This window comes from Triticum aestivum, chromosome 2A (assembly GCF_018294505.1).
Source record: "Triticum aestivum cultivar Chinese Spring chromosome 2A, IWGSC CS RefSeq v2.1, whole genome shotgun sequence".
Classification (NCBI taxonomy): domain Eukaryota; kingdom Viridiplantae; phylum Streptophyta; class Magnoliopsida; order Poales; family Poaceae; genus Triticum; species Triticum aestivum.
The window spans coordinates 395,244,586-395,250,711 of NC_057797.1; the positions used below are offsets into that span (position 1 = coordinate 395,244,586).

Below are 6,126 nucleotides of genomic sequence, written 5' to 3' on the forward strand. Positions count from 1 at the left end.
ATATCATGAAACCGTATCATAATAAATGCTATGCTACTATGTGTCATGCATGAGACTAGCCACAGTGAGAGTAACTTCAGCAGTAACATCGACTCCAACTCAGCAAACTTGCTTATGTGGCAATAAGTTAATGAGGAGCGAGATAGTTTCAGTAACTTAGCTAGTTACTGTAACATCACATGTCCCAATGTAATATGAGTCTGTAACCTAATAAATGAAGCTTTGCATGACACTACACTTATGTTACTACCCACTATGAAGGTAGTAACATAGTCTAGGGATATGTGTATGTTACTAGTGTATGTTACTCTCCATTGTGGCTAGTGTGACAATAAGTAAAGTACTACATATGATACTACTCTATGATACTATGCATTGGACTAGCCATAGTGGGAGTAACTTCAGCAGTAACATCGAGTCCAACTCAACAAATTTTCTTATGTGGCAATGAGTTAATGAGGAGAGAGTTAGTTTGAGTAACTTAGCTAGTTACTATGACATCACATGTCCCAATGCAATATGAATCTATAACCTAATAAATGAGGCTTTTTCATGTTACCATACTTATGAAAGGTACATAGTCTAGGGAAATGTGTATGTTACTAGTGTATGTTACTCTCCATTGTGTCTAGTCTTAATTAGAGCAAGTACAATAGAGTGACATAAGCAGGCTACAAGGAATAGAATAATATATATGTGCTTATTAGTTGGAGGAAAGAGAAGAGGAGAGAGAAGAGAAGTGGGCTCTTGGTTAGTAGAGCCAGCTGCAACACGAGACCCAAGACACTTTGTGAGGATGTAAGGTGGGCCAACTATTGATAAACTAGTACATATTTAAAAATTATTATTGTACATGCCGGCTAAGAGGTTGGTTGTATATGACATGGCAACTTCTTATTGTCGACCGTTGGTTGTATTATTAACCATGCTCTTAGTGAGGTAGCTAGTACTCCCTCCATCCGGTGAAGAGTGTACATCTAGAGATTTTAGGACAAATTATGGAGTGAAGTAAGAAATGCATTGGAAAAGTGCAAGCCACCATCTCTCTCCTCTTTAATTAACTAACCCCGAATGAGCTAAGTGCATGTAGAAATTAAGAAGACCGTGTGTATATTGTTATTGGTCTTGATTATCGTGTGATGAGAGAGAAGTATTTTTTTCTACTTTAAAGTGCATTGGGAAGATAGAAGTACACTCTTTTGTGGATAAATTTTGAAGCCAAATATACACTCTTTACCAGACGGAGGGAGTATATCGTATATAGACTAGCTAGTATCATACTCCCTCCTTTTCGGTTTATAGGGCTCAATTCAAAAATCTCACCAACCAAGGTAGATGGTGAGTGGTGGAATACTTTTTGTAGTTTGCAAAAACACCCAATTAATGCTTTTTTCCTCAAAAATTATGTTTACCAATGTATTAATTGCAATACATGCATGCATAAAGTACATCCATTGGTCAATTTTCTCTCAATACTTGCATGCAATGATTTAATGCACCTTGGAATCTGAACATGTGATGGGGAACAACCAAATTGAGCCTTATAAAATGGAAAAACTAAAATTTTGAGATAATCCTATAAACCGGAAAGGAGGGAGTATATATGCATGATACTAGTATATGATCGGTAATACCTCTGTAATGCGCGCATGCATAGTATCATAAGTTAGTATCTTAGGTTGCCTTATTAATTGCCATGATATCATGATACTTGCATGACACAAAGTAGTACAACATTTAATATGATATGGTATCATGATATGATACCACACCCTCTCTTTCCTCATTTAACTGTGTGCCACATTATCCAAAAAGTCTAGTTGGCATGCATGATACCGCTTGATATTCCCATATTACGACCAACCTTAGGGTGTCCATAGTGGGGGTATCATAGTCGGTATCATGCACTCGGGAATAGCAAATATGATGATGTGGCAAAGAAATAGTAACATATATATATATATATATATAATAATAAATGCTATACTACTTTGTGTCATGGATGGCCATAAATACGGTCATCTATGATATATACTACTCTATGATACTATATATGCACTATGAAGGTAAGTACGTAGTATCATGCATACACTAGTATCATATGCATGATACTATATATAGTGTATGATACTCCCCACTATATAAGGCTGGCCATAGTGGTGGTATCATAGCTGACGATGTCATGCACTTGGAAATAGCAAGTATGCTGATGTGGCAAAGAATTAAATATATAGAGAGAGGGTTAGAGTAACATATAGGTAAATACCGTATCATGTTAAATGTGATGCTAATTTGTGTCATGCATGGCAATAAATATGATCTATATATGATACTATACTCTATGTATTATGCTATGCACTATAATTAATTAAAGGTAGTATCATACACTAGTATCATATATATATATATATGCATGATACTAGTATATGACACTCTCCACTATGAGTAGCCTAAGTATATATAGCCTAACTAAAACACCCACATGTAGTTGTAGTAGGGTTTTTGACTTTAATTAATTATATGCACTAAAATGCAAGGTAAGTGCAAAGAATGACTTAAGCATAGCAGACAACCTGAAATGGGCCGGAACGATGTATCTAGTACCTCTACCACCTTAGGTAGTGGTGGTGTATTAAGCCCGTGTATTTCTTTAATAGGAGGTAAATTTTTAACATCCTCAGCTTTAATACCTTTTTCCTTCATAGATTTCTTTGCCTCTTGCATATCTTCAGGACTGAGATATAATATACCCCTCTTATTCGGAGTGGGTTTAGGTGGTGGTTCAGGAAGAGTCCAATCATCATAATTTTTCAATATGTTATTCAATAATTCTTCAGCTTGCCCAACAGTTCATTCCCTGAAAACACAACTATCACAACTATCTAGGAAATCCCTAGACACATCGGTTAGTCCATAATAATTTCTCTAGATCATCTCTATCCTTACATGCAAGAATATGTCTAGTTGTCTCCTCATTTATAACATAACCTTCCGGTACCTTAGGCAATGCATATCTAGGAAGGATAGTTCTAGCAGGTGTTTCAAGATTTTCAGTTTCAAGCTCATCATCAGATTCAACAACATCATGTTGAATTACTCTAGCAATTTTTTCATCAAAAAAATCACCAAGTGGCACATCATTATCATCAAGCAAGGTACTAGCATCATCGTAAGCATCATTCATAATAGAAGTAGCATCATCAATAACTTGTGACATATCAGGATTAATAGCATGTGGTGGTGTTGCAAGTTTACTTATAACAGAAGGTGAATCTAAAGCAGAACTGGATGGCAGTTCCTTACCTCCCCTCGTCTTAGAGGGGTAAATCTTAGTCTTAGCATCCTTCAGATTCTTCATAGTGTTAAATTGATAATAATCCAAAGCGACTCAACAAATATAGCTATGCTCCCCGGCAAAGGCGCCAGAAAAAGGTCTTGATAACGCACAAGTATAGGGGATCGCAACAATTTTCGAGGGTAGAGTATTCAACCCAAATTTATAGATTCGACACAAGGGGAGCCAAAGAATTTTTGCAAGTATTAGCAGTTGAGTTGTCGATTCAACCACACCTGAAGATTAATTATCCACAACAACGTGATCAGTAAAAAAGTAATATGATAGTTTTGATAGTAGTGACAATAGCAATAGTAACAGTAACAATGATAGCAATATTTTTTGTGTCAAGTGCAACAGTAATGATAGCAGTAGTAACTTAGCAAGAACAATATAAGATAAATTCATAGGCATTGGATTGGTAATTTGTTGGATGATATTCATCATATGACAATCATAACCTAGGGCGATATGGAACTAGCTCCAGTTCATAAATATAATGTAGGCATGTATTTCGTAAATAGTCATACGTGTTTATGGAAACAACTTGCATGACATTTTTTGTCCTACCCTCTCGTGGCAACGGGGTCGAAATGGAAACTAAGGGATATTAAGGTCTCCTTTTAATAGAGAACCGGAACAAAGCATTAACACACGGTGAATACATGAACTCTTGAAACTACGATCATCACCGGGAGTGATCCTGACTATTGTCACTTCGGGGTTGCCGGATCATAACACGTAGTAGGTGAATATAACTTGCGAGATCGGATCTAGAACATGTATATAATGGTGATAACATAAACGGTTCAGATCTGAAATCATGGCACCCGGGCCTAAAGCGACAAGCATTAAACATGGCAAAGTCATAACAACATCAATCTCTGAACATAGTGGATACTAGGGATCAAGCCCTAACAAAACTAACTAGATTACGTGATGAATCTCATCCAACTCCTCACCGACTAGCGAGTCTACTAAGGAATTACTCACTCCCGGTAGGAGCATCATGGAATTGGCGATGCAAAAGGGTTGGTGATGACGAAGAATGAAGATCCCCCTCTTCGGAGCCCCAAACGGACTCCAGATCTGGCCTCCCGATGAAGAATAGGAGGTGACGGCGGCTCCATCTCATGGATCACGATAATTCTTTCTCCCTGATTTTTTCTGAAAAAATAGTATTTTATAACGTCGGTTTCAGGGTCTACGGGGCCACCAGATAGGGATAACCCACCTGGGCGCGCCTGGGGGGGGCAGGCGCGCCCTAGTGTGTTGTGCCCAACCAGGTGCCCCCCTCAGGTGACTCTTGTCTCCAAAAATTCTCTTTATTGATATAAAAAATCCTTGCAAAGTTTTATTCCATTCCGAGAACTCTTATTTCTGCACAAAAACAACACCATGGTAGTTCTCCTGAAAATAGCGCCAGCCCGGGGTTAGTTTCATTCAAATCATGCAAATTAGAGTCCAAAACAAAAGGAAAAGCATTAGAAAAAGTAGATACGTTGGAGTTGTGCAGAATAGGTCTCTAATATTTGATCCTTTTCTAACTGAGAATTCCAGCTGCCGGCATTCTTCCTCTTCATGTAAACATTATAAAATAAGACAGAAACAACATAAGTATTGTGATATAATCTATACCTAATATTAAAATACGGAGGCTTTCATAGTTCTCCATATGTCGTCTCTTTATATCCATTGATTTTTTGTTAACCACAAAGATCGGCAGCTGAGATTTAAAAAAATACTAATCATACTAATATTTTACTTTCATCTGTCCTGGACCGAGCGAGTAGCAAAAGATAGTAGATAGCAGAGTTCGAACCCATGACCTACGATCTGGCAGAGAGGCACCTTCCAACTGAGATACATATATTCAGCCGGGTTCGTTTTCTTAATAGTCTCACACCGATTCTGCAAACCAAATTCAACCTATTTATATAGGTTTACAAATTGCCTTTCAACAAGCCTTGAGAAAGAATTAACTCCACAAAACCTGTTGATCAATGCATCTGACAATTAAATCGAGGAAAGGAGGAGGGACATCAGTGGAAACTACTCCATCTGTCACGGTGCGAATAGGCTGGCAATTAATCAGGAAAAAAGGAAACTAGCAATTAATCAAGAAAAAAAGGAAAGAGAAAATGGAGTGCTGCTGTTGCTGTGCTCTCCTTGCTACTGTGCACCTACCGGACCTCACCTCTCCCTACATGGCCCAGCGCGGCACTGCCGGTGTTGTTGTTGTGCTCACCCTGGCTGGACACCCCGCGGCCGCAATCTCCTCATGGAGTCCTGGTGGCAAAACCTGCGGCGACAGGGAGAATTGTTAGAAGAGGGAGGCGGGAGAGGGGGAGAGTTTCGTGGCAGGGAGGGGAGGACGTAGAGGAGGAAGATGGAGGAAGAAGGGAGAGGAGTGATGGAGGAGGCAAGGCAGTGAAAGATGCTACAGCCGCCATTATTCCAAGAAGAGAGAGATGTGGTGGGTGGGTGAGATGTGAGAGAGAGCCAGATGGGTGGGATGGGGTCATCCTCTTTTCCAGCAGCATCGGCGGCTATGTCGGAATCGTGGCGGCTGTGCAGACTGTATGTGACTCGTGGGCATGGTGTGCGTGGCTGGCATGCGGAGGCTCTGTCCAGTCAACATCGTGTGCGACGTGTGGTACATACGCGGGCGGCGAAGCATATTGGATTACTGGCAGGATGCGTGCTTATCCAAAGTTGTGTATGTGGCGTTATGCGTCTCATGGCGTCCGTTCTACGTGTGTGATTGCATTTGAGGATGGAAATCACTAGGC

At 39.6% G+C, this 6,126-nt stretch overlaps 1 long non-coding RNA gene across 1 annotated transcript; it reads right to left on the bottom strand.

The window, feature by feature from the left end:
• Nucleotides 1-4,637: 4,637 nt before the first annotated feature.
• On the bottom strand, nt 4,638-5,869 carry LOC123188783 (uncharacterized). Its single transcript, XR_006495199.1, has 3 exons — nt 5,328-5,869; nt 4,836-5,245; nt 4,638-4,744 (listed from the first exon to the last, which is right to left on the bottom strand). It is a non-coding gene; the product is annotated as an uncharacterized lncRNA (long non-coding RNA).
• Nucleotides 5,870-6,126: the final 257 nt, after the last annotated feature.